This window comes from Saimiri boliviensis, chromosome 11 (genome assembly GCF_048565385.1).
Source record: "Saimiri boliviensis isolate mSaiBol1 chromosome 11, mSaiBol1.pri, whole genome shotgun sequence".
Taxonomy (NCBI): domain Eukaryota; kingdom Metazoa; phylum Chordata; class Mammalia; order Primates; family Cebidae; genus Saimiri; species Saimiri boliviensis.
In genome coordinates this window covers 21,454,514-21,481,796 of record NC_133459.1, presented here as the reverse complement: position 1 = coordinate 21,481,796, position 27,283 = coordinate 21,454,514, and the positions used below count along the sequence as shown (strand labels likewise).

Sequence of the window (27,283 nt, the reverse complement as noted above, 5' to 3'; positions counted from 1 at the left end):
AGTTCTTCCCCTCCTCCCACAGGCCAGTGCTCTGGAAACACCCAGTGCTTCATTGCAGCTCTCCTAGAGGACTGCAGAGATGCCAAGGGCAGTTTAACACAGATCCATGTCTCTATAAGGAAGGTGAGAGGAGAAAGGCACAAAGCAGAAATAGGTCAGCTCAGCTGAACTCACATCTGTTCATGCCTGGATGAGGGTTAAACACACTGCTATTGGGGATTCAGAGCAGGGAGGACTGCCTTCTGGCTGGGGGAAACTGGGAGATGAGACAGCAGGAGAAGAGCTTGAGCAAAGGGTCAAGCTTGGAGGCGTGCTGAATGACAGAGATGCCCTGGGGCATCAGATGTGACTCTACAGAATCCATCGGGGGTCTGCAGACTGGAGTGCTGGTTCCTATTCCAATGGCAATGCTTTGCAGGGCCACTTTCAGCAAGACTGTTCCTTTCTCAAGATCTTAAAGTCTTCCACATGAAATGATTGGGTGAATTGTCACGGGGTGCTGTGTGGTGTTAGGAACTAGAAATACTGATGATAGTAATAATATATATAGTATAATATATGTATATATTTTGAGACAGAGTCTCCATCTGTCACCCAGGCTGGAATGCGGTGGCATTATCATGGTTCACTGCAACCTCCACCTCCCAGATTCAAGGGATCCTCCCACCACAGCCTCCTAAGTAGCTGAGACTACATGCGTGCCACCAGGTCCAGCTAATTTTTTTTTTCTTTTGTTTTTTTTTTTTGTTTTTTGTTTTTCGAGATGGAGTTTCGCTCTTGTTACCCAGACTGGAGTGCAATGGCGCGATCTCGGCTCACTGCAACCTCCGCCTCCTGGGTTCAGGCAATTCTCCTGCCTCAGCCTCCTGAGTAGCTGGGATTACAGGCACGCGCCACCATGCCCAGCTAATTTTTTGTAATTTTAGTAGAGACGGGGTTTCACCGTGTTGACCAGGATGGTCTCGATCTCTTGACCTCGTGATCCACCCGCCTCAGCCTCCCAAAGTGCTGGGATTACAGGCTTGAGCCACCGCGCCCGGCCTTCCAAAATATGTTTTGTAAAGACAGGATTTTGCCATGTTGCCCAGGCTGGTCTCAAACTCTTGTAATGAAGTGATCCTCCCAAAGTGCTGGGAATGCAGGCATGAGCCATGGTGCCTGGTCAATATAATACTATTGAAAATAAGAACGACAGGGGCCTGGCGTGGTGGCTCACGCCTGTAATCCCAACACTTTAGAGGCCAAGGTGAATGGATCACCTGAGGCCAGGAGTTCGAGACCAGCATGGCCAACATGGTGAAATACTGTCTCTACTAAAAATGCAAAAATTAGCCGGGTATGGCTGCTATTACCAGTAATCCCAGCTACTTGGGAGGCTGAGGCAGGAGAATCTCTTGAACCTGGAAGGCGGAGGTTGCAGTGAGCTGAGATTGCACCACTGCACTCCAGTGTGGGTGATGAGAGAAAATCTGTTTCAAAAAAAGAAAGAAAGAGAAAGAAAGAAAGAAAGAATAGAATGACAATCATATTGTTTGTGGAACACTGTGCCTTATGCTTTCCATACAGTATCTTAGGTGATTTTGAAACAAACACCACAAGACTATATTATCATCTCCATTTTACAGATGAGAAGACTGAGGCTCAGGGACAGACAGCTAGTATGACCCTGTAACATATGATTCCAGGGTTTTCTGGCATCAAAACTTGAGCTCCACAAACGTGTGGGTTCTGACCTCCAGGAAGTGCTAAGAAACAAATGGGAGGTGAGTTGGTTCTAAGCTGTAGTGTTCATGCCCAGATGAGAGTTAAACACACTGCCATTGGGGATTCAGAGCAGGGAGGATTGCCTTCTGCCTGGGGGAAACTGGGAGATGAGACAGCAGGAGAAGAGCTTGAGCAAAGGGTCAAATGTGGGAAAGCAGTGGGTGTGCTAAGAGAAGTTTGGATAAACTTTACAGTGTGTGTGTGTGTGTGTGTAAAGGTAGGAAGTGATCATACCAGGCCAGGGCTTGGGCCTTTATTCCATAGGCAATAAAGAGCTTACACAAGAGATGTCTCAAGAGACCAACCATGCTGCTGTAGTCAGAGAGGAAGCAGCTCTCAGCCCATCTGTGTCCTGGCTTGCGAATGCTGCTGCGTGCCAGCGTGTGGGAGGGCATCAGCAGCAAGAGCAGTCTCTGGCTATGTCCTGTACTATGCTGGATGTGGGTCTTGGGCTGTCTTCGAAGCCCTCCTCCCAACTTCTCTGGGCCCTAGATACCTTTTAGATAGTAGAATTACAGGAAATATGTCATAGAAGTATCAGAAGGGATTTTGAGATCATTTGGTTATTCCCTCCTCGGATTTTAAAGAAGATGAAAATCAGGAATATAGATGGGAAAGTACTTATTTAGCATCACACAATGAATTAGTAGCAGAGCTGGGGACTGGAACCCATGCCTCCTCCTTCTCCACATTTGTGTAGTAATAGAAATAGCATTTGTTGAGTCATATTCCATACTAGGCCCTAGTCCTTTCCATTGATTATCTCATTTAATGCTCACAACCCCACTGAGAATGGCCCTCTTTTTTTTTTTTTCTCGTTTGAGACAGAGGCTCATACCGTTTTTTTTTCTCGTTTTCTCGTTTGAGATAGAGGCTCATACCGTTGCCCACGCTGGAGTGCACGAATCACGGCTCACTGCAGCCCCTGGGCTCAAGCCATTCTCCCACTTTAGCCTACAGGCGCGCGCCACCACGCCAGGGTGTATTTTTTATAATGATAATGATGGTTTCCCCATGTTGCCCAGGTTGGTCTCGAACTTCTGAGTTTAGGCGATCCGTCCGCCTCAACTTCTCAAAGTTCTGGGATTACAGAGGTGAGCCACCACGCGGCCCGAAAGTGTCCCTCCTGAAAGCGGGAAGTCTTGTCTTCCATTGCGATTTCCCAGAGCGCCTGCCTACCACAGGACCTAGCTTGGGAGGTAATAAAAACTTGGTGGAGTCTAAGTCCTGGGAAGGAAAAAAAGGACGGAGCGGGCGGGGGCCTGTAGACCAACCCCGCCCATCGCAATGACCACGCCTTCCAGAACGCTGACGTCACAATCTGGCCCCGCCCCTCATTGTCAGTCCCGCGGAGCCGGAGGAGGCGCCGGCCGCCGGGAGCTGAGCGCAGGACCTCTCGGCGGGCGGGAGCGCGGTCCGGGGTCGCCGAGGTGAGGGTCCGCGGGACGGCGGCGGGAGCGCGGCTCGGGGGGCCGCACCGGGCGCTGGGAGAGGAGGGCGGCGGGGGTGGGGGGCCGGTCCCCGGTGAGGTCGGGGCAAGAGGGGCCACGGGGCAGAGGAAACCGCGGGCGCAGCCGGGGAGGGATGGGGGTGTGGAGTTGGGGGAGAGTTGGAGTGGGTTTTGGAGGAGGGGCTCAGGAGGGGACCTTTTGGGGCGAGACCCGGCGCATGTTTGTGGAGTTGGAGGAAGAGACTCAGGAGATTTTTTTCCTTGGGAGGGGGAGGGAAGGTTCTGAGGAGACTTCTTCGTGGGAGCGAGACTCTGAGGAGAAATGTTTGGGGCAGAGACGCGGAGGAGACATTTTCGAGGGGGCGGCCAAGAGTTTCGGGGGTCGAGTTTGGGGTTGGGGGGCGGGGGCGCGGGCCGGCTTGGGGCGGGGGGCGGCGGGGCGGCCGGGGAGGGGGCTGCGCGGGGCCCGGCGGGCACCGGAGGAAGGAAGTGATCAGACAGGAAGGGCCCGGGAGCACCAGCGGGAGGAGGAGGAGGGCGGTTTGGGAACGCGTCGGGCCGGCGTGCGGGGCCAGCTGCGGGCGCGGGGCGCGGGGCGCGGGCCGGGCGGGGAGGGGTCCCGTCGCCGCCGCAGCAGCTGTCGGTCGCGCCGGCCCGGGTCCCGGGCGCTCCGCTGGTCTCGCAGCCAGACCGCTGGGCCGGGAAGGAATTCGAGGCATTTGCTTTGTTTAAGTTGCCAGTAGACAGTCCTTAGGACTAATTAATGGTGGAATCTGCAGGGGGACGCCGGCGAGCGGGGCCGGGGCCGTCCCCGCCCGCCGTGGTGAACTTTCCGCAGCGCGGGGCCCGCCTCCCCGCGCACCCCCGGCCCCCGCCCCGCGGCCCGGGCGGGGAAGGAGCCATGGCTTCCCGGAGCGCAGGAATGAAATGCGGTTTCTGGGGCCGGTGGCCTCTGGCTGCGGATCCTGCCTGCAGGGAAGCCGGCGTCCCGGAGAGGCCGCGCTGGGGCTTGGGAGCCCCATTTAGAGCTCTCGGAGGTCTCTGCGGTTTCTGTGCATAACCTTGGAGGAGGCTCTGCGAGCCGAGAAAGACCGTCTTGCTTTGGAGCATCTGTTTCTTCATCGCGTCAGCCCCTTTCCTAACACTGCAGAGCTTGTTGTGGCTTGTTTCGGAAATGCCGAGGCCAGTGCTCACCCTTGCGGGTGGGAGAGGGGAAGAGATTAGGCACCCCCCAAACCCCTGCAGTGTGATTTCCAGAAGGCGAGACAGCTTGCAGCTCCGCTGTCGCACCTTCACTGACTCGAATGACCTTGGGGGAAAGATTGTGCTGCTGAGCCCCTGGTGCCTTATCTGTGGTTGGAGGAGAAGATACTCTCTGGACCTCCCTGCCTTTTGGGGATGTTTTGAGGGGTGGGGTTTGCTCAGGGTATTTCTTTTACTAACGGCTGCAGTTCTGGCCTAAGGAGCTGGACCGCTGTCAGAGCCGGGAGAATTCAGATCACACCGTAAGATTTGACTACCTCAGATTAGGGAAGGAGGGATTTGGATTTTAGGAGGACATTTATTTTTGGGGAATCTGGACGATATGTTCCAGATTGCCTTCTGTCACTTTGTTTGAAGCTTTGGTAGTATTCATGCAGTTAAATTGAATTACCGCGGTAGAAAATTCTTCTCTTGTCAGAAATAATTGTTTTGCTCAGAATTCCCCTGGGGCAGATTAAGGTTTTGCTCAATTTACTCCTAGAATAATTTTCCAGGTTTCTAAAATTAAATCACTTTTCTAAACATAGTAACTGAAGTTCTGGAAATAGTGAGCTGGGAAGGGAATGGGTTGGAGTATGAAGAAGGCAGCAAACAGGTTCATTGTTGACCAGTAATTAATAATACAGATTGTTAATTAGCCTTCCTTGATTATGAGGTGTTAAGACTAAGAAAAGGAACCGTTGTTGAGTTGTCTATTCTGTGCCCAGTAATTGTGCTAGGTGGTATATATCTTACAGTCTTCCCAATAACTTTGTGAGGTGGTAGTTGGCATCCCCCCTCCTTTCTTTTTTGAGACAGTCTTACTCTGTCACCCAGGCTGGAGTGCAGTGGCATGATCTCGGCTAACTGCAACCTCTGCCTCCCAGGTTCAAACGATTCTCATGCCTCAGCCTCCTGAGTAGCTGAGATTAAAGGTGCGTGCCATCATGCCCAGTTAATTTTTGTATTTTTAGTGGAGATGGGGTTTCACCATGTTGGTTAGGCTGGTCTTGAACTCCTGACCGGAAGTGATCTGTCTGTCTTGGCCTCCCAAAGTGTTGGGATTACAGGCATGAGCCACTGCTCCCAGTTGGCATCCCTGTTTTATAGATGAACAAGCCAAAGGTCAGAAAGTAAAGTGACTGTCCCAAGTTCACACACACCACTGGTAAGAAGTGGAGCTGGAATTCAAACCCAGGTCTCTTTCTCAGGTCTGTGGTTGTCTCTTCACTGTGCATAGTGCCTTGGGAATCACGAGATCTTTGGCCTTTGACTCAGACTGGGTCACTGTGGGCCCTAGAAAAAGTCAGTTAAGTCTGTTCTTCAGTACTGTTGCCTTTTCTTTCAGCAGTGTTGTCAGCAAGCACTTGAAGGGTGCTTTTTTTTTTTTTTTTTTTGTAAAAAGACAAACATAAAGTTGTAGTAGTGATATGTATTGTTTGCCACTAGGTGCTTACTTATTTCTTTTCTTTTTTTTTTTCTTTTCCTTTTTATGGAGAACAGAGTCTCGCTATATATTGCCCAGGCAGGTTTCGAACTCCTGGGCTCAGGCTATCCTCCCACCTCTGCCTCCCTAAGAGCTGGGATTACAGGCATGAGCCACAGTGCCGGGTGGTACTTACTTCTTTCTTTCTTTCTTTCTTTTTTTTTTTGAAATGGAGTTGCTCTTGTTGCCCAGGCTGGAGTGCAGCGGCATGATCTTGGCTCACTACAACCTCTGCCTCCCAGGTTCAAGCGATTCTCCTGCCTCAGCCTCCAGAGCAGCTGGGAATACAGGCATGCACCACCTTGCCCAGCTAATTTTGCATTTTAGGTAGAGACGGGTTTCACCATGTTGGACAGGCTGGTTTCGAACTCCTGACCTCAAGTGATCCACCAGCCCCAGCCTCCCAAAGTGCTGGGATTATAGGCATGAGCCACCGTGCCTGGCCTACTTATTTCTTATGATGGAAGCATTTCTGTTAAAACGGAGAGTACTTAAGTAATCATATATTTCATTTATGTAATGGAAGTTGATGGATAGCTAATGGCCCTTCCATTGTAAAGAGGCCATCATTAAGGTAACATTTATTATCAGAAACAGAACCATTTTTCATGTAATACAGCTTTTGGGGACAGTGTCAATTTATGAGTAAAGTACACTGTAGATAGGACCCCGATAGTCCAAACTGAAAGATGTGGTATAAACTTTGATGCATATAATAGATATATGGCAAATTTAATGAATGAATGAACACATTTCCCCCCTTTTTTTTCTTTTGAGTGCAGTGGTGTCATGAAATCTCACTGCACCCTCAACTGCTTGGGCTCAGGTGATTTTCCCACCTCAGCCTTCTGAGAAGCTGGGACCACAGGTGTGTGCCACCATCCCTGGCTAACTTTTTTTTGTTTGTTTTTTGTAGAGATGAGGTCTCCCTGTGTTTCCCAGGCTGGTCTCTTGGAACTCCTGCGTTTAGAGAATCCTCCCGTGTCCCCCTCCCAAAGTGTTGGGATCACAGGAATGAGCTGTCATGCACTGCCTTAATGCATTCTTAAAATAAAAACACCAGCTTTAGTGAGGTATTTACATACAATAAAATTCACCAATTTTAAATGTGTAGTTTGACGAGCTTTGGCAAATGTGTACAGTTGTATAATTGCCACCGTGTTTGTTTTTTTCTAAACTGTGTGTTATCTTTTATAGGAATTGGGTAGCCTATATATCCCTGGAAATGTTATGAGGTTTCTACGTTCAGATTCAATACTGTGAGATCAGAATGAGTATTAGAGTGTTAGTGGGCCAACTTGGGAGGAAACAGGAAAACCTTAGGTATTTAATGGTGAGGTAAACGGGAAGAATGAGAGAGAGATTTATTGGGATCAGGGAAAAGAATAAATTCAGGAGGAACTAGATTTTAGTAACTTTTAGGACAGAAGGTACATTTTGGGGGAAAAGTTACCCAGAGATTTATTAAAGAGTTGAACTTTTTATTTTATTTCTTTTGAAATGGTAGCTTCTGAAAAATAAAACTTCTTTGTTTGTATTTAAGAAGTGCTTAACGAATTATGGTTGTTCAAATAATACTTAAGGGTGGAGATGCTGTAAAGTGGTTGAAGGCCTTCCCTTTCCACCTATGACAGAATATCCTTAGTGGTGATCTCTCACTTGTTTTAAGTAATATTCCACAAAGAGAAGAATACATTAGGTAGCAATTGAAGCTTGCTGGGAAGACTGTTTTTCCCTTTTCATAATTTCTGAAATCATTGAACTTCTCCCAGTATGCTTTAGCTTAAGTCTCTGTCTCTATCTTAGAAAATGCTTGGAACCTCTGAAGAGCTTGAAAATACCATATTAAAGTATGAACCACAACATAACAAGCATTGCTAACCTTTTTAGGCATTGCTATTTTCATCTATTAGTTTCTTAATTTCTAGAGATTCTTCCTTATGTTCTAAGGAATTTATAGTTAATCCTTTAGTATTGCACAGCTTTCTTCCCAGACCCAGCATTTCTTTTCTTTTCTTTTTTTTTTTTGAGATGGAGTCTTGCTCTGTTGCCAGGCTGGAGTGCAATGGTGCGATCTCAGCTCACTGCAACCTCCGCCTCCTGTGTTCAAGTGATTCTCTTCCCTCACCCTCCCAAGTCACTGGGATTACAGCTGCCTGCCACCACACTCAGCCAATTTTTTATACTTTTAGTGGAGGTGGGGTTTCGCTATGCTGGCCAGGCTGGTCTGGAACTCCTGACCTTGTGATCTCCTGGCCTCAGCCTCCCAAAGTGCTGGGATTACAGGCATGAGCCACTTTGCCCAGCCATCTTTCTTTCTTTTTTTTTTTGAGGGGCAGGATCTTGCTTTTTCTCCCGGGCTAGAGTATAGTGGCAATCATGGATCGCTGCAGCCTCTAACTCCTGGGCTCAGGGAGTTCTTCAGCCTCCTGATTAGCTGGGACTACAGGTGTGTACCACCATGCCCAGCTAATCAGGAAACTTTTTTTTTTTTTGTAGAGACAGGTCTTGAACTTCTAGGCTCAAGCAGTCCTCCCACCTTGACCTCACAGAGTATTAAGATTACAAGCATGAGTGTCACCTGGTCCCAACATTTATTCTTTTTTTTTTTTTTTTTTTTTTTTTTTTTTTTTTGAGATGGAGTCTTGCCCTGTCGCCTGGCCTGGAGCGCAATGGCACAATCTTTGCTTACTGCAACCTCTGCCTCCTGGGTTCAAGTGATTCTCTTTCCTCAGCCTCCTGAGTAGCTGGGATTACAGGCACACGCCACCACGCCCAGCTAATTTTTGTACTTTTAACAGAGATAGGGTTTCACCATGTTGCCAGGCTGGTCTCAAACTCTTGACCTTGTGATCCACCCGCCTCTGCCTCCCAAAGTGCTGGGATTACAGGTGTGAGCCACCGCATCCGACCGTATTCTTTATAAACATGGCACTTGAATCATTGGCTATTTGATTATCTGCCTCGCCCCCATTTTTTTTTTTTTGGGAGATGAAGTCTTGCTCTGTAGCCCAGGCTAGAGTGCAGTGGTGCCATCTCTGCTCACTGCAACCTCCCCCTCCCGGGTTCAAGTGATTCTGTTTCCTAAGTCTCCTGAGTAGCTGGGACAAAAAGTGTGTGCCACCATGCCTGGCTAATTTTTTGTGTTTTTAGTAGAGACTGGGTTTCATCGTGTTGGCCAGGCTGGTCTCGATCTCTTGACCTCTTCATCTGCCCACCTCGGCCTCCCAAAGTGCTGGAATTACAGGCATGAGCCACTGCACCCGGCCTCCCTATTTTATACACGTCCGAAAACTTCTATCAGGGTAATCTTTCATTCAAGATCTGCCATATTTGCATGTGGCCCTTTATACCTGTTTATTTATTTTTGTAAAAAAAATTAAAAAAAATACGAATGCTTTATGAATTAACATGTCATCCTTGTGCAGAGTACAAGCTAATCTTTGAGCTGTTCCAATTTTAGTATTTGTGCTGTGGAAGTGAGCAGTCTATTCCTGTTTTTGTCTGGACAAAATAACATTTAAAAAATGTATATTGGCCGGGCGAGGTGGCTTAAGCCTATAATCCCAGCACTTTGGGAGGCCGAGACGGGTGGATCACGAGGTCAAGAGATCGAGACCATCCTGGTCAACATGGTGAAACCCCGTCTCTACTAAAAATACAAAAAAAAAGTAGCTGGGCATGGTGGCACATGCCTGTAATCCCAGCTACTCAGGAGGCTGAGGCAGGAGAATTGCCTGAACCCAGGAGGTGGAGGTTGCGGTGAGCCGAGATCGCGCCATTGCACTCCAGCCTGGGTAACAAGAGCGAAACTCCGTCTCAAAAAAAAAAAAAAAAAAAAAAAAATCCAAATTTCAGCTTTTTTTTTTTTTTTTTTTTTTTAAGACTTCTCACTTTGTTGCTCAGGCTCTGTTGCTCAGGCTGGATCTCCGCTCACTTGCAACCTCTGCCTCCCGGGTTCAAGTGATTCTCCTGTCTCAGCCTCCTGAGTAGCTGGGATTATGGGCATCTGGCAAATGTGTGTGTGTGTGTGTGTGTGTGTGTGTGTGTGTGTGTGTGTGTTTGAAATAGAGTTTCACTCTGTCACCCAGGCTGGAGTGCAGTGGTGCGATCTCAGCTCACTGCAACCTCTGCCTCCCAGGTTCCAGGATTCACCTGCCTCAGCCTCCCGAGTAGCTGGGACTATAGGAGCTCGCCACCATGCCCAGTTAATTTTTGTATTTTTCAGTAGAGATGGGGTTTCACCATATTGGCTAGGCTGGTCTTGAACTCCTGACCTTGTGATCCGCCCACCTCGGCCTCCCAAGGTGCTGGGATTACAGGCGTGAGCCACCGCACCCAGCCTAATTTATGTATTTTTACTAGAGATGGGGTTTTACCATCTTGGCTAGGCTTGTCTTGAACTCCTGACCTTTTGATCCACCCACCTCGACCTCCCAAAGTGTTGGGTTTGCAGGCGTGAGCCATTGCGCCCAGCCATTTCAGCTCTTTATTTTGACCTATAATACCCTGTATGGCCCAGCCCCTGCCTACCTTTTGGGTAGGCAATTGGCATCTTATGCCAATCTCATTGCCCATTATGCTTCTGTTATGCTAGCTTCTTATTTATTTTTATTTTATTTTTTTTTGTTTATTTATTTATTTTTTTGAGACGGAGTTTTGCTCTTGTTACCCAGGCTGGAGTGCAATGGCGCAATCTCGGCTCACCACAACCTCCGCCTCCTGGGTTCAGGCAATTCTCCTGCCTCAGCCTCCTGAGTAGCTGGGATTACAGGCATGTGCCACCATGCCCAGCTACTTTTTTTTTGTATTTTTAGTAGAGACGGGGTTTCACCATGTTGACCAGGATGGTCTCGATCTCTTGACCTCGTGATCCACCCGCCTCGGCCTCCCAACGTGCTGGGATTACAGGCTTGAGCCACCGCGCCCGGCCTATTTTATTTTATTTTTGAGACAGAGCTGGCTCTGTCACCAGCTGGAGTGTAGTGGTGGGATCTCTGCTCACTGCAACCTCTGCCTCCTGGGTTCAAGCGATTCTCCTGCCTCAGCGTCCCGAGTAGCTGGGACTGCAGGTGCGCTCTCCTATGCCTGGCTAATTTTTGTATTTTTTAGTTGTGATGGGGTTTCACCATGTTGGTTAGGCTGGTCTCGGATCTCTTGACCTTGTGATCCACCTGCCTCGGCCTCCCAAAGTGCTGGGATGTCCCAAAGTGCTGGGATGACAGGCATGAGCCACCGTGCCCGGCTATTTATTTTTATTCTTATTTTATTTATTTAATTTTTAGAGATGGGGTCTTACCGTATTGCTCAGGCTGGTCTCAAACTCCTGTTCTCAAGCTGTCCTTTGGCCTCCAGCTAGCTGGGATTATAGGCAGGAGCCACTGGCCTTATTTATTTTTAAATTCAACAAGCTGTTTCCTACCTCAGGGCCTTTGTATGCATAGCTCTGTCTTCCTCGAACATTTCTTTCCCTTGCTCTTTGCATGACTGCCTTCAGGTCTGAGCTTACGTATAAATAGGGATACTTTCTGTCATCTCCTTTCCTATTATTCACTATTACTGGCTTCTGTTGCTTCTTTTCATAGCTCTTATTACAATTTATAATGATATATCTGTGTGCGTGATTCTTATGTCTTCCCCACTAGATTCCACAAAAGCAGAGAACTCATCTGTTTTGTTCTCCAGTGTATGTCTAGTACCTAACACAGTGGTTGATGTATAGTAGGCATTTAATAAATATTTAATGGCCATATTCCCAATTCAGCATCTTTGTTCTCATTCTTTTGTCGTTTTCTCTTATGCTGTTAAACTATTTAAATCTTTTCCACCCCTCAAGACTCAGCTCCCTCTTTGAAGTTTATGGTGACTTTGCAACACTTAATCTCTTCTCTAAAATTTTATAGCATTTATTGCCAATACCACCTCATGTTCATGGAAAGTCACAATATCACATATCTTAATTTATCTAGTTGTAGCAAAAGCTTCTTATTTTCTCAGAAATCTTGTAGCCTGTAATGCCAGTACCCATCATATTTTTGATTAACTTGATCAGCTTCCATTAATACCTTAATTACCTAATTTGACTGGAAGCTTCTTGATCAGAAGCTGTTTGTTTTAGCTAATGCCCTCCGCAGTTCTTTTCACTGGCACATAGTAGATCCTCAGAGTTTTTGTTGGTCGATCAATGATATTTATGTATAGGTAGCAATTTTAATTTCTTAAGCTTATTAATGTGGATTCTTTTTATTAGAATCCTGCTTAGTATTTTCTCTAATCTAAAGACCTGGAGTACACCAACTGCTTCAGACGATATAGAGACTATTAAGGTGTGAAGTACAGGAGTCCAGTCCTAATGCCACAAAGAACATAACTCCTTTGGAACTTGTCACTGGTGTAGAATTAACTATTCAGTTTTCCTTCTTGGAAAAAATGCTTAATCAGTGCTTATTTAATGCTCTCAGATTGGAGTTACTAATAGAAACGAGACACTAGGTAGTACTCTATTTGAATTATTCCGTTGACTAACGTTTTGATGTCAACAATGAAAATCTTGAGCCAATTAAATCTGCTTAAAGCTGCTTTGTCTGATCTGTTGGTAAGCTCTCTCAGTAGTTATTCTTCCTCTTGTGTTAAAGGCAGAGGAATGTATGTTCTGTAAGCCAATTTAAATGCAAATTTAAATTAGTAGCAACTGAGTTGATTTAACTCAGTATGTATTTCAAATTAAGTGGTAAGTATAAATTTTTTTTTTTTTTTTTTGAGATGGAGTTTCGCTCTTGTTACCCAGGCTGGAGTGCAATGGTGCGATCTCGGCTCACCGCAACCTCTGCCTCCTGGGTTCAGGCAATTCTCCTGCCTCGGCCTTCTGAGTAGCTGGGATTACAGGCATGTGCCACCATGCCCAGCTAATTTTTTGTATTTTTAGTAGAGACGGGGTTTCACCATGTTGACCAGGATGGTCTCGATCTCTCGACCTCGTGATCCACCCGCCTTGGCCTCCCAAAGTGCTGGGATTACAAGCTTGAGCCACCGTGCCTGGCCAGTATAAATATTTTTTAGGAGGTATCTACTGTGTATTTTAAATCATCGATTATTTTGAAGGTATAAGAGAAGATTATCGGGTAAATTAGTAATTTTTTTATTTTTGAGATGGAGTTTCACTCCTGTCACCCATGCTGGAGTGCAGTGGCTAGATCTTGGCTCACTGCAACCTCTGCCTCTTGGGTTCAAGCAGTTCTTCTGCCTCAGCCTCCCGAGTAGCTGGAACTGCAGCCCGAGCTAATTTTTGTATTTTTAGTAGAGACAGGGTTTCACCATGTTGGCCAGGCTGGTCTCAGACTCCTGACTTGGCTTTTCAAAGTATTGGGATTACAGGTGTGAGCCACTTGGCCTGGTGTGGTATTGATATTGTTAGCCATTGGCTATGTGACAAGCATAATCTTAATCATTTTATGTGCATTAATTTATTTACTCATTCACTCAGCAAATATTTATTGAATACCTACCATGGTTCAAGCACATAATCTCATGTATTATTTACCACACCCATGAAGTAATTATATAGTTTATTATTTTAACCCCATTTTACAGATGAGGAACTGGTGCACACAGAAGCTATATGTCCAATGTCACAAAGCTGTTGAGGGTTAGATTGGGATTTTTTTTTTTTTTTTTTTTTGAGACAAACTCTTACTCTGTTGTCCAGGCTGGAGTATAGTGGGGTGATCTCAGCCTCCTGCAACCTTTGCCTCCCGGGTTTAAGTGATTTTCATGCCTCAGCCTCCCAGGTAGCTGGGACTACAGGTGCATGCCACCACGATTGGCTAATTTTTGTAGTTTTAGTAGATACAGGGTTTCACCATCTTGGCCAGTCTGGTCTTGAACTTTTGGCCTTTTTTTTTTTTTTTTTGAGACGAGTTTCGCTCTTGTTACCCAGGCTGGAGTGCAATGGCACGATCTCGGCTCACCGCAACCTTCGCCTCCTGGGTTCAGGCAATTCTCCTGCCTCAGCCTCCTGAGTAGCTGGGATTACAGGCACGTGCCACCATGCCCAGCTAATTTTTTGTATTTTTAGTAGAGACGGGGTTTCACCATGTTGACCAGGATGGTCTCGATCTCTCGACTTCGTGATCCACCCACCTCGGCCTCCCAAAGTGCTGGGATTACAGGCTTGAGCCACCGCGCCCGGCCTGAACTTTTGGCCTTTAGTGATCCACCTGCCTCGACTTCCCAAAGTGCTGGGATTACAGGCGTGAACCAACATGTCCAGCCCCAGATTGGGATTATTTTTAAAGAATACCAATACTGCCATCTTGGCATGAATTAATTCTGTGCTAGATTTTTATCTTTGGGAGGGGAACAGCAATCAATTTTGTTTTTTCCTTTTTCTTTTTTTTTGTCTTTCTCCCTAGAGTGTTCAGCAGGAAGCAATCAAATTTTGAAGTCTAGTAAACTGTAGTTCAAATGATTACTACACGACCGGGCGTGTGGCTCACACCTGTAATCCCAGCTCTTAGGGAGGCAGAGGCGCGGAGTTCGAGAGCTGCCTGGGCAATATAGCGAGACCCCGTTCTCCACAAAAAGGAAAAAAACAAAAAGACAAAAAAAAAAAAATATATTAGTACAGCATTCGGTAAGCTAAACTGAGGTGATCTCTCTTGCCCCTAACCCATCTCTCTTTTTTTTTTTTTTTTTAAGATGGAGTCTTGCTCTGTCATCTCAGCTCACTGCAACCTCTGTCTCCCAGGTTTAAATGATTTTCCTGCCTCAGCCTCCTGAATAGCTGGGATTACGGGCACCCACCACCACACCAGGCGAATTTTTGTATTTTTAGTAGAGATGGTGTTTCACCATGTTGACCAGGCTGGTCTTTAACTCCTGACCTCAAATGATCTGCCCACCTCAGCCTCCTAAAGTGCTGGGATTACAGGCATGATCCACCACATCCGGCCTCAACCCATCTTTTAAAAGAAAAATTTCACAAAACAAACAATATGGAAAGTATTTCGGAAAATGCCAGTTTATTCAAACCAAGGTGAACCAAGTATAAAAAGATGAATGGATGTAAATAACCATATTAGGCCGGGCGCGGTGGGATTACATGCCTGTAATCCCAGCTACTCCGGAGGCTGAGGCAGGAGAATTGCCTGAACCCAGGAGGCGGAGGTTGCAGTGAGCCGAGATCGCGCCATTGCACTCCAGCCTGGGTAACAAGAGCTAAACACCGTCTCAAAAAAAAAAAAAAAAAAAAAACCATATTAAATACTGTGCTTTCAGGAGCACTCTGGAAGCAAATATGTTAATAGAAGTGTGAGTTTCAATGTTCAAATTAGGCAGTATCAGTTGTTTTTCATTACTTTTCAGTATCATATTACTGCTTTTACACAGATCTGGTATATTTCACATTTCCAATTTTGTTACTGTGTAGTTTTATTAAGGTATTATGACTACCTTTTTTTTTTTTTTTTTTTTTTTGAGACGGAGTTTCGCTCTTGTTACCCAGGCTGGAGTGCAATGGCGCGATCTCGGCTCACCACAACCTCCGCCTCCCGGGTTCAGGCAATTCTCCTGTCTCAGCCTCCTGAGTAGCTGGGATTACAGGCATGCGCCACCATGCCCAGCTAATTTTTTGTATTTTTAGTAGAGACGGGGTTTCACCATGTTGATCAGGATGGTCTTGATCTTTTGACCTCGTGATCCACCCGCCTCGGCCTCCCAAAGTGCTGGGATTACAGGCTTGAGCCACCGCGCCCGGCCTTTTTTTTTTTTTTCTTGAGACAGTCTTATTCTGTTGCCTAGGCTGAAGTGCAATGGTGCGATCTTGATATCTCAGCTCACTGTAACCTCTGCCTCCTGGGTTCAAGCGATTCTACTGCCTCAGCCTCCCAAGTAGCTGGGATTATAGACGTGCCAGCTAATTTTTGTGTTTTTAGTAGAGACGGGGTTTCACCATGTTGGCCAGGTTGGTCTCAAACTCCTGACCTTGTGATCCGGCTGCCACGGCCTCCCAAATTGCTGGGATTACAAGTGTGAGCCGCCGTGCCTGGCCTTTTTTTTTTTTTTTTTTTTTTTTTTTTGAGACGGAGTTTCGCTCTTGTTACCCAGGCTGGAGTGCAATGGCGCGATCTCGGCTCACCGCAACCTCCGCCTCCTGGGTTCAGGCAATTCTCCTGCCTCAGCCTCCTGAGTAGCTGGGATTACAGGCACGTGCCACCATGCCCAGCTGATTTTTTGTATTTTTAGTAGAGACGGGGTTTCACCACGTTGTCCAGGATGGTCTCGATCTCTTGACCTTGTGATCCACCCGCCTCGGCCTCCCAAAGTGCTGGGATTACAGGCTTGAGCCACCGCGCCCGGCCCCTTTTTTTTTTTTTTTTTAAATAAAAGAGATAGGTTCTCATTCTGTTACCCAGGCTGTAGTGCAGTGGCTTAATAATAGTTCATTGCAGCTTTGAACTCCTAGGCTCAAGTGATCCTTCTGCTTCAGCCTCCCAAGTAGCTAGGGCTACTGGTGCATGCCACCATGCCTAGCTAATTTTAAAAAATTGTTTTTTGGTAGGGACAGTTTTGTTTGTATGTGTGTCTTTTTTTAATTTTTATTTTTTTAATAATAAAGATGGGGTTTCACCATGTTGGTCAGGCTGGTCTTGAACTCCCGACCTCAGGTGATCCGCCTGCCTTGGCCTCCAAAGTGCTTGGATTACAGGCATGAGCCACCACTCCCGTCTGTTTGTTTGTGTTTTTAGATGGAGTCTTCCATCTTTGTCGCTCAGGCTGGAGTGCAGTGGCCTGATTTTTGTTCACTGCAACCTCTGCCTCCCGGGTTCAAGCAATTCTCCTGCCTCAGCCTCCTGAGTAGATAGGATTACAGGTACCCACCACCATGCTGGGCTAATTTTTGTATTTTTAGTAGAAATGAGGTTTCACCATGTTGTCCAGGCTGGTCTTGAATTCCCGACCTCAGGTAATCTGCCCTCCTTGGCCTCCCAGAATGCTGGGATCATAGGCATGAGCCACCGTACCTGGCAAGACGGGTCCTGATGTGTTACCCAGGTGAATCTTGAACTCCTAGCCTCAAACAATCTTCCTGCCTCGGCCTCCCAAAGTGATGGGTTATAGGTGGGCACCACTGCACCTGTCCTAGGACTGCTTTTTAAAAACAAACGTGAGAACCCTCCAAATGGGAAGTTATTATTATTATTTGATTGAGACAGGGTCTCACTCTGTTGCCCAGGATGGACTGCAGTGGCATGGTCACAGCTCACTGCAGCCTTGAACTCCCAGACTCAAGCAGTCCTCTTACTTCAGCCTCCCTAGTAGCTAGGACTACAGGCACACACTACCACATCTGCTAATTCTTCTTCTTTTTTTTTTTTTTTAAATAAATTTATTGTTTTTATTTTTTAGAGGTGGGGTTTCACCATGTTGTTCAGGCTGGTCTCGAACTCCTCACCTCAGGTGATCCATCTACCTCGGCCTCCCAGAGTGCTAGGATTATAGGCATGCGCCACTGTGCCTGGCAACCACATCTGCTAATTCTTATATTTTTTGTTAGAAATGAGATTTTGGCATGTTGCCAGGCTGCTCTACAACTCCTGAGCTCAAACGATCCTTACACCTTGGCCTTCCAAAGTGTTAGGATTACAGGTGTGAGCTACTGCTCCCTGCCTTGGAAGTTACGTAGTTATTTTAGTGGCATTTCCAAATTCTGAAATATCTGGTATACTTCTTTTGAATTTGTCTTTTTTTTTTTTTTTTTTTTTTTTTTTAGTGAGACGGAGTTTCGCTCTTGTTACCCAGGCTGGAGTGCAATGGCGTGATCTCGGTTCACCGCAACCTCTGCCTCCTGGGTTCAGACAATTCTCCTGCCTCAGCCTCCTGAGTAGCTGGGATTACAGGTATGCGTCACCGTGCCCAGCTAAATTTTTGTATTTTTAGTAGAGATGGGGTTTTACCATGTTGACCAGGATGGTCTCGATCTCTTGACCTCATGATCCACCCACCTCGGCCTCCCAAAGTGCTGGGATTACAGGCTTGAGCCACCGCGCCCGGCCTTGAATTTGTCTTTAGAGCATATTGCACGTTATTAATTCTGGTTAAGTCTTCATTTTATGGGTGCTTCTATTTAACTTTTGGAGACAGGAAAGTCTGGTGAACGAAGTGGATGGTCAGCATTGTGTTTGGTCACAAATGAAATGTAATTCTAAAAGGTGGAGACTAGGATATTGTGTGTATATGAGGTTTGTCTTTGAGAATCCTATAAATGACATGTTCAAAAAGTTTTGTGTCTTGGCCACATGATTGGAAGATGTGTTCAGCCATCCCAATTCTTGGAAGATCTTACCTCCCAAGATGATGCCATTGAATAACAGCACTGGTGTTCAGTGCTGAAACCTCTATGAAACAAATCATGGTATGAACATAACTTGTATTCCAATTAAATTGGAATTCTCTTAATGAAAACATTAGCTTGTATTAATGTCACTGTGATTTTATTTATAACCTTAATAAATTATTTTTAAATTTTAAACATTTTTAGTCTGTTGACAGGCAACTCTGTATAGGAACAGATTTGAACTATTCTGTTGCCCAGGCTAGAGTGCAGTGGCACTGGAACTTCTGCCTCACCCTCCCAAGTAGCTGGGATTACAGGCTTGTGCCACCATGCCCGGCTAATCTTTGTATTTTTAGTAGAGACAGAGTTTCACCATGTTGGCCAGGCTGATCTCGAACTCCTGACCTCAAGTGATCTGCCTGCCTCGGCCTCCCAAAATGTTGGGATTACAGGCGTGAGCCATTGTGCTCGGCTGGCTTTATTTGTATAGGCTTTCTACAGAGGCTGAAGAGCTCAAATAAAAAAATGGTGTCATTTAACTTGGTCTGACAGCATTTTCCTGTTTCTAAACATGAATCTCTGTTTTCATCTAGTTTCAAGTTAACAGGAAATGTTATGTTGAGATAAATAAAGTTAATTTTTGTTGCAAGTCTTGAACAGCTTTATCAAAATGTGCCTTTTTCCCAGTTTTCTAGGGGTATTTATCTGATTTCGACCGTTTTAGTGATTTATATCACTAAATACCAGTGAATAAGCAGCTCACTTAAGTTTTTTTTTTTTCTTTTGAGACAGAGTTTTACTTTTGTTTTCCAGGCTGGAGTGCAGTGGTGCAATCTTGGCTCTATGCAACCTCTGCCTCCCAGGTTCAAGCGATTCTCCTGCCTCAGCCTCTCAAGTAGCTGGGATTACAGGTGCCTGCTGCCACACCTGGCTAATTTTTGTATTTTTACTAGAGACAGGGTTTCACCGTGTTGGTCAGGCTTATCTGGAACTCCTGATCTCAAGTAATCTACCTGCCTTGGCCTTTCACATCTATATGCTTCGATTATAGATGTGAGCCACCACATCTGGCCCATTTAAGTGTTTTTTTTTTTTTTTTTTGGAGACGGAATCTTGCTCTGTTGCCCAGGTTTGAAGTGCAGTGGTGTCATCTTGGCCTCCTGGATTCAAGCGATTATCCTGTTTTAGCCTCCTGAGTAGCTGGGATTACAGTTTTTTTTTTTTTTTTTTTTAAGAGGTGGGGTGGGGATCTCTCCATGTTGACCAGACTGGTCTTGAACTCCTGACCTCAGGTGACCTGCCCACCTCAGCCTCCCAAAGTGCTTGGGATTACAGGCGTGAGCCACCCGCCCAGCCTCATTTAAGTTTTGTAATTGAAATTTTTCTTTTTTTTTTTTTTTTTCTTTTTTTCTTTTTCTTTCTTTTTCTTTTTTTTTTGGAGACGGAGTTTTGCTCTTGTTACCCAGGCTGGAGTGCAATGGTGCGATCTCGGCTCACCGCAACCTCCGCCTCCTGGGTTGAGGCAATTCTCCTGCCTTAGCCTCCTGAGTAGCTGGGATTACAGGCACGCACCACCATGCCCAGCTAATTTTTTGTATTTTTAGTAGAGACGGGGTTTCACCATGTTGACCAGGATGGTCTTGATCTCTTGACCTCGTGATCCACCCGCCTCGGCCTCCCAAAGTACTGGGATTACAGGCGTGAGCCACCGCACCCGGCCCTGTAATTGAAATTTTTCTAAGAATTCTTAGTCATTGAGGACTAATGATGAAAGTAAACGCTGACTTCTGTGTGACAGCTACAGTACTTAAGTACTTTTTATGTGTTTAATCTCCTTTCAGCAACCCTTTAGGGTAGATATTAATACTATTATTATCCCCATTTCACAGAGGAAAAAAACTGAAACTCTAAGTTGTGAGATAAGTTTGCCCCAAGATCATTACCAAGCTAGAATTTGACTTTTTGGCTTACTCTTGAACATTACATTGTTTTAACCAGAACACAATGATTTTATGAACTATGTGCCCTGCCCTCTAAGTAAATGAGGTCAACATTGTCTTATGTTTCCTAGGATCAAAAGAATGCCATTTTTAGATCTTGATGGACTTAAAAATTCATTAAATGGAAGACTGTACAGAAGTATACAGAAGCTAGTTAAATATGGAAGATTCTTACGGAGATACTTAAAATGTGGTTAGGCTGTGTAAGCAAAGTAATGGTCCCTGGTAGATTTAAATCAGGAATACCAGTTTTTATGCTTTCTGCCACAGCTGTAATGGAGTGCAATATGATATATTCTTAGTGGATTTGATAAAATTAGACATTTTCCAACATATGCCAAAATATTTTTTGTAGGAATCTGAGGATTTATGATTATATCAAGAATTTTGTTTTGAGACTAGATGCTAGGGCTGTTTTAAAGTGACTCCCAGAATCTTAAAGAAATGTGATGGAAAAACAGATGGGAGGATAGTGAGACAGTTAATGGAGCAGGGAGAAATAATACGGAAATAATAAGGTAACTTATAGAGAGAGAGAGAAAAGGAAAATAAAAGAAAAAGAAGGTAGGTTCTCCCTCTGTCCGCTAGGGCTGGAATGCAGTCATGTGATCATGACTCACTGCAGCCTTGATCTCCCAGGCTCAAGCAATCCTCCCACCTCAGCCTCCCGAAATAGTTGGGACTACAGGCACAAACCACCAGGCCTGATAATTAAAAAAAAATTTTTTTTTGGTAGAGATGGGGGTCTGCCTATGTTGCCCAGGCTGGTGTTGAACTCCTGGCCTCAAGTGATCCTCCCACTGTGGCCTCCCAAAATTCTATGAGTTTCGACAAATGTATACAGTCCAACAGATACCACCACAATCAAGATTTAACACAGTTCTGTCATCTCCCCAAAGTCCTTTCTGCTGTTTTGTAGTCTGCCCCAATCTCTACCCCCCGGCAACCACTGAATTGTTTTCTGGTCCTGTCATTTTCCCTTTTCCAGAATGTTCTGTAAGTGGTGTTGTATAGTCTATAGCCTTTTAGTCTGGCTTATTTCACTTAGCATCATGTTTTTGAGGTTAATCCATGTTATTGCACATATCAGTAGCTCATTCATTTACATTGCTGATAGTATTCCATTGTATAGATGTACTATAGTTCATTCACCAATTGAGGAGCATTTGGGTTGTGTGTGTGTGTGTCTGTGTGTGATGGAGTCTCACTTTGTTGCACAGGTTGGGACTGCAGCCTCGACCTCCCAGGTTCAAATAATTCATCCACCTCAGCCTCCTGGGTAGCTGGGATGTCTACAGCTTTGCACCATCATTCCGGGCTAATTTTTTTTATTTTTAGTGGAGACGAGGTCTTGCTACATCACTTAGGCTGGTCTCGAACTCCCAAAGTGCCATGTCTGGCTGAGACCCTGTCTTAAAACCAAAAGAAAAATTAACAGGTAAGAGGAAGGGCATCATCTCAGATTAAAGGAGTTTTTCATGTTGAATCATTTAACCTTATGAAAAATTTACTATTCTTTGGTGAAAATATTATTGACTAAAATGACTCTGCTAGGAGGTCTGTTATGTTGAAATGACAGCTTATTGTTTACTGAGATTGGTTTAGGCTGAAGTGGCTGTGAGGGCTTCATGCAGGCAGTTAGACTAGAGTTTTTCAGTGGTGGATGAATAGAAGTTGAAGAGGCAGAAAGGAAAGGGATGGTTTTCTTTTTTTTTCTTTTACTTTTTAAATTTTTTTCTGTTGTATTTGAGAAAAGTAAGGATGAGGGGATGGTTTTCTGGGCAAGAGCAAATCAAGGGCAAAGCTGGAGATTAGAAAAAACTTATATTATTGATGGGAACTGTGAATACTTGTCTAATCCAATAATAGAGTTTAGATTATGGACTAGGAAGGAGATAAGATGTAGTGAAGTAATGCTCATTGAAAGTATGAACAGTCTTAACAGTCATACTGAGGAATTTGGACTTGATCTTGCTAACATTTGGGAATCATTGAAGCAGTGACTTGATGAACTTGGAATTATGACATTAATCAAGAAGGGTTATATAGATTATCAGAAAGGCTAGTAAGGATTTTTTTTTAAAGAAATACAGTTGTCGGCCGGGCGCGGTGGCTCAAGCCTGTAATCCCAGCACTCTGGGAGGCCGAGGCGGATGGATCATGAGGTCAAAAGATCGAGACCATCCTGGTCAACATGGTGAAACCCCGTCTCTACTAAAAATACAAAAAATTAGCTGGGCATGGTGGCACGTGCCTGTAATCCCTGCTACTCAGGAGGCCGAGGCAGGAGAATTGCCTGAACCCAGGAGGCGGAGGTTGCGGTGAGCCGAGATCGTGCCATTGCACTCCAGCCTGGGTAACAAGAGCGAAACTCCATCTCAAAAAAAAAAAAAAAAAAGAAATACAGTTGTAAATGCTGTACAGGCATGACTTTAGCAAGTGGAATAGAAAGAAAAAGGAGTACACTGGAGAGATTTTGGAGAAGGAAGAGATGGGACTTAATAATACAGAGAAAGAAGAAACTAAAGTGCAGATAGCTGTTGTTGTTTTTTTCTTGAGATGAAGTTTTGCTCCTGTTGCCCAGGCTGGAGTGCATTGGCGCAATCTTGGCTCACTGCAACCTCCGCCTCCCAGGTTCAAGCAATTCTCCTGTTTCAGCCTCCTTAGTAGCTGGGATTACAAGCACATACCACCACACCCAGCTAATTTGTGTATTTTTAGTAGACATGGGGTTTCACCATGTTGGCCAGGCTGGTATCTAACTCCTGACCTCAGGTGATCCACCCACTTTGGCCTCCTGAAGTTCTGGGATTACAGGTGTGAGCCACCATGCCTGGCTGAAGATAGCTTTTGAGCTTATGAAATTGGTAGAATTGAGGAACGTTTGTGATATTAGTTAACTGAAGTTGGAAAGGGGATAAGACATAGCCTTTCTCTTTTACCCTCAAATTCTCTGCTGACTGCATTATATCCATATGCTTTATCAATTCCATTTATTTTTCAAGATGTTGAGATTTTCTAAAATTGCCCCAGGATTAAGCTGGAAGTTAAAATGTAGTTTATTTGGAAATACTCATTTGGAAAAAAATACACTACATTTCAAACCATGAAACATTGTGTAAGTTCCTAGTTATGGAAATCATAAAATCATACCCTAATAAATACCATCATCCTTAGTTAGGTTAGGTTACCTGTTAGGTAGAGAGGACTTTTTGGGAAACATTTGTTAGTTTATGATTTAACATAATTTGCCCTGTGTGTATTAACAACAGTAACCAGTAAATTGTGGTTCAGCTTGGATGATTTAGTTTATAATGATATTAGTTAAAATAGTCTTCCATTTCTGTCATTGCAACATGTGGAGTATATTAGCTACCATTTCTTTTTTTTTTTTGAGACGGAGTTTTACTCTTGTTACCCAGGCTGGAGTGCAATGGCGCAATCTCGGTTCACCGCAACCTCCGCCTCCTGGGTTCAGGCATTTCTCCTGCCTCAGCCTCCTGAGTAGCTGGGATTACAGGCATGTGCCACCATGCCCAGCTGATTTTTTATGTTTTTAGTAGAGACGGGGTTTCACCATGTGACCAGGATGGTCTCGATCTCTTGACCTCGTGATCCACCCGCCTCTGCCTCCCAAAGTGCTGGGATTACAGGTGTGAGCCACCGCGCCCGGCCTTTTTTTTTTTTTTTTTTTTTTGAGAAGGAGTCTTGCTTTGTTGCCCAAGTTGGAGTGCAGTGGTGCGATCTTGGCTCACTGCAACTTCTACCTCCCGGGTTCAAGCGATTCTCCTCCCTCGGCCTCCTGAGTAGCTGGGACTACAGGTGCGTGCCACCACGCCCAGCTAATTTTTTTTTTTTTTTTTTTTTTTTTTGAGACGGAGTTTCACTCTTGTTACCCAGGCTGGAGTGCAATGGCGCGATCTCGGCTCACCGCAACCTCCGCCTCCTGGGTTCAGGCAATTCTCCTGCCTCAGCCTCCTGAGTAGCTGGGATTACAGGCACGCGCCACCATGCCCAGCTAATTTTTTTTTTTTGTATTTTTAGTAGAGACGGGGTTTCACCATGTTGACCAGGTTGGTCTCGATCTCTCGACCTTGTGATCCACCCGCCTCGGCCTCCCAAAGTGCTGGGATTACAGGCTTGAGCCACCGCGCCCGGCCAGTTTTTGTATTTTTAGTAGAGACAGGGTTTCACCATATTGGCCAGACTGGTCTCAAACTCCTGACCTCATGATCCTCCTGCCTCAGCCTCCCCAAGTGCTGGGATTACAGGCATAAGCCACCGCACCCAGCCATTACCTACCATTTCTTAAACATCTACTGTGTAGTAGGTACTTGACTTGTATGAACACTTTAATCTTTACAACTGCCTCGTGAAATAGGTATTATTATTTCTACTTTATAGATGAAGAAATAGAAGCCCCTAGAGTTTTAAGAAATATCCCTGGGGAACCAGTAGAGTTAGAATTCTAGATTAGTTACTTCAGAGTCCATATTTTTTCTCGTCTATTCTTGGATTAGACATCCTAAGAATAGAGGCTGGGCATGGTGGCTCACGTCTGTAATCCCAGCACTTTGGAAGGCCGAGGAGGGTGGATTTCCTGAGCTCAGGAGTTTGAGACTAGCCTGGCCAACATGGTGAAACCTTGTCTCTACTGAAATACAAAAAATTAGCAGGGTGTGGCAGCATGCACCTGTAATCCCAGTTACTTGGAAGGGTGAGGCAGGAGAATTGCTTGAACCCAGGAGGCCGAGGTTACAGTGAGCCAAGATTGTGCCACTACACTCTGGCCTGGGTACCAGAGCAAGACTCTGTCTAAAAAAAAAAAAAAAAAAAAAGTTTATTGCTGGGCACAGTGGCTCACGCCTGTAATTCCAGCACTTTGGGAGGCTGAGGCGTATGAATCACTAGGTCGGGAGTTCGAGACCAGCCTAGCCAACATAAAATTAGCTGGGTGTAGTGGTGGATACCTGTGATCCCAGCTACCCAGGAGACTGAGGCAGGAGAATTGCTTGAACCCAGGAGGTGGAGGTTGTAGTGAGCTGAGACTGCACTACTGTACTTCAGCCCGGGCGACAGAGTGAGACTCTTGTCTCAAAAAAAAAAAAAAAAAAAGAGGGCTGGATGCTGTGGCTCACACCTGTAATCCCAACACTTTGGGAGGCCAAGGTAGGCGGATCACCTGAGGTTGGGAGTTTTAGACCAGCCTGGGCAACAAGTAGTGAAATCCCATCTCTACTAAAAATAAAAAAAAAAAACTAGCTAGGTATGGTGGCAGGAACCTGTAATCCCAGCTACCCGGGAGGCTGAGGCAGGAGAATCACTTGAACCCAGGAGGCGGAGGTTATAGTGAGCCGAGATTGCGCCACTGCACTCCAGCTTGGGTGACAAGAGCAAGACTCCATCTCAAAAAAAAAAAAAAAAAAAGAATAGGGATAAAGAGTGGGTTAGTTGGGATTATTGATTAGATAGTAATTTGAATCAGTGAATTGCTAACCTAATATTAACTGGTGTTAATTAGCCTTTTCCATCCTGTCTGAACGTGCAAAGGGGGCTTAAAAGACCCAGTTCTGGCCAGGCACACAGTGGCTTATGCACTCTGGGTGGCCGAGGTGTGTGTATCACCTGATATAAGGAGTTCAAGGGCATGGTAGCTCTATGCCTATAATCCCAGCACTCTGGGAGGCTGGCAGGCAGATCACCTGAGGTCAGGAGTTTAAGATCAGCTTTAGCCGGGCGCGGTGGCTCAAGCCTGTAATCCCAGCACTTTGGGAGGCCGAGGCGGGTGGATCACGAGGTCGAGAGATCGAGACCATCCTGGTCAACATGGTGAAACCCCGTCTCTACTAAAAAAATACAAAAAAATTAGCTGGGCATGGTGGCACGTGCCTGTAATCCCAGCTACTCAGGAGGCTGAGGCAGGAGAATTGCCTGAACCCAGGAGGCGGAGGTTGCGGAAAAAAAAAAAAGATCAGCCTTGTAGGCCGGGCGTGGTGGCTCACGCCTGTAATCCCAACACTTAGGGAGGTCGAGGTGGGTGGATCACTTGAGGTCAGGAGTTCGAAACCAGCCTGTCCAACATGGCGAAACCCCATCTCTACTACAAATACAAAAAAAATTAGCCGGGCATGGTGGTGCATGCCTTTAATCCCAGCTACTCGGGAGGCTGAGGCAGGAGAATCTCTTGTACCTGGGAGGCCGAATTTGTAGTGAGCCAAGATCATGCCACTGCACTCCAGCCTGGGCAACAGAACGAGATACTGTTTCAAAAAAAAAAAAAGACCCAATTCTAAATCTATATAAATAAATAAAAATAAAAGACCCAGTACTAGTCATGTGGCATTCATTTATCTTTTGGGTAATGTCCCTCCCATGCCTTTGTAGAATGCAACAAATTCTTATTAAAAACAAATGTCTAATTCAAAAAACAAACACAAAGTGTTGACACAGTTCAGCAAATCACTAGTCTTGGCAAATGAAATTAAAGAATGTTTCAGGTCCAGCTTCTGGGAAAGTGGGTTTTGGAGATAATTCTACTTGAAAGTTAGGGCTAGTTAATGCTGAAGACTCATTGTCTATAGTATCCAGCAGTTTTTTGGTATGTTCCTCTTCATTCTCCTCATCCTCTGCAGCCATGAAGTTCTTTAGATTACCCTCCTTCATCTTCACCATTGGTAAAAAGTTATCTCAAAGTTCCGTCTGCTGCTATTGCCTCAATATTTTAAAAGTTCAGTCCCATTATTTTCTCTACCTCATTCTTTTTTTTTTTTTTTTTTTTTTTTTTTTCTGAGACGGAGTTTCGCTCTTGTTACCCAGGCTGGAGTGCAATGGCGCGATCTCGGCTCACCACAACCTCTGCCTCCTGGGTTCAGGCAATTCCCCTGCCTCAGCCTCCTGAGTAGCTGGGATTACAGGCACGCGCCACCATGCCCAGCTAATTTTTTTATATATTTTTCGTAGAGACGGGGTTTCACCATGTTGACCAGGATGGTCTCAGTCTCTTGACC

At 45.4% G+C, this 27,283-nt stretch overlaps 1 protein-coding gene and 1 non-coding gene across 5 annotated transcripts in view; one reads left to right on the top strand and one right to left on the bottom strand.

The window, feature by feature from the left end:
- Positions 1-27,283, top strand: part of LUZP1 (leucine zipper protein 1) — a 105,692-nt gene that overhangs the window by 8,272 nt on the left and 70,137 nt on the right. Inside the window, exon 1 of one of the 4 annotated variants that reach the window (XM_039473596.2) lies at positions 3,094-3,194. The exons of the other annotated variants lie outside the window; for them this stretch is intronic. The gene's annotated coding sequence lies outside the window, so the exon portion shown is untranslated. Of the gene's footprint in view, positions 1-3,093; positions 3,195-27,283 lie in introns of those variants that run through there. 4 annotated transcript variants of the gene reach the window in all.
- On the bottom strand, positions 9,326-9,429 carry LOC120366183 (U6 spliceosomal RNA). Its single transcript, XR_005580927.1, has one exon. It is a non-coding gene; the product is annotated as a U6 spliceosomal RNA (small nuclear RNA).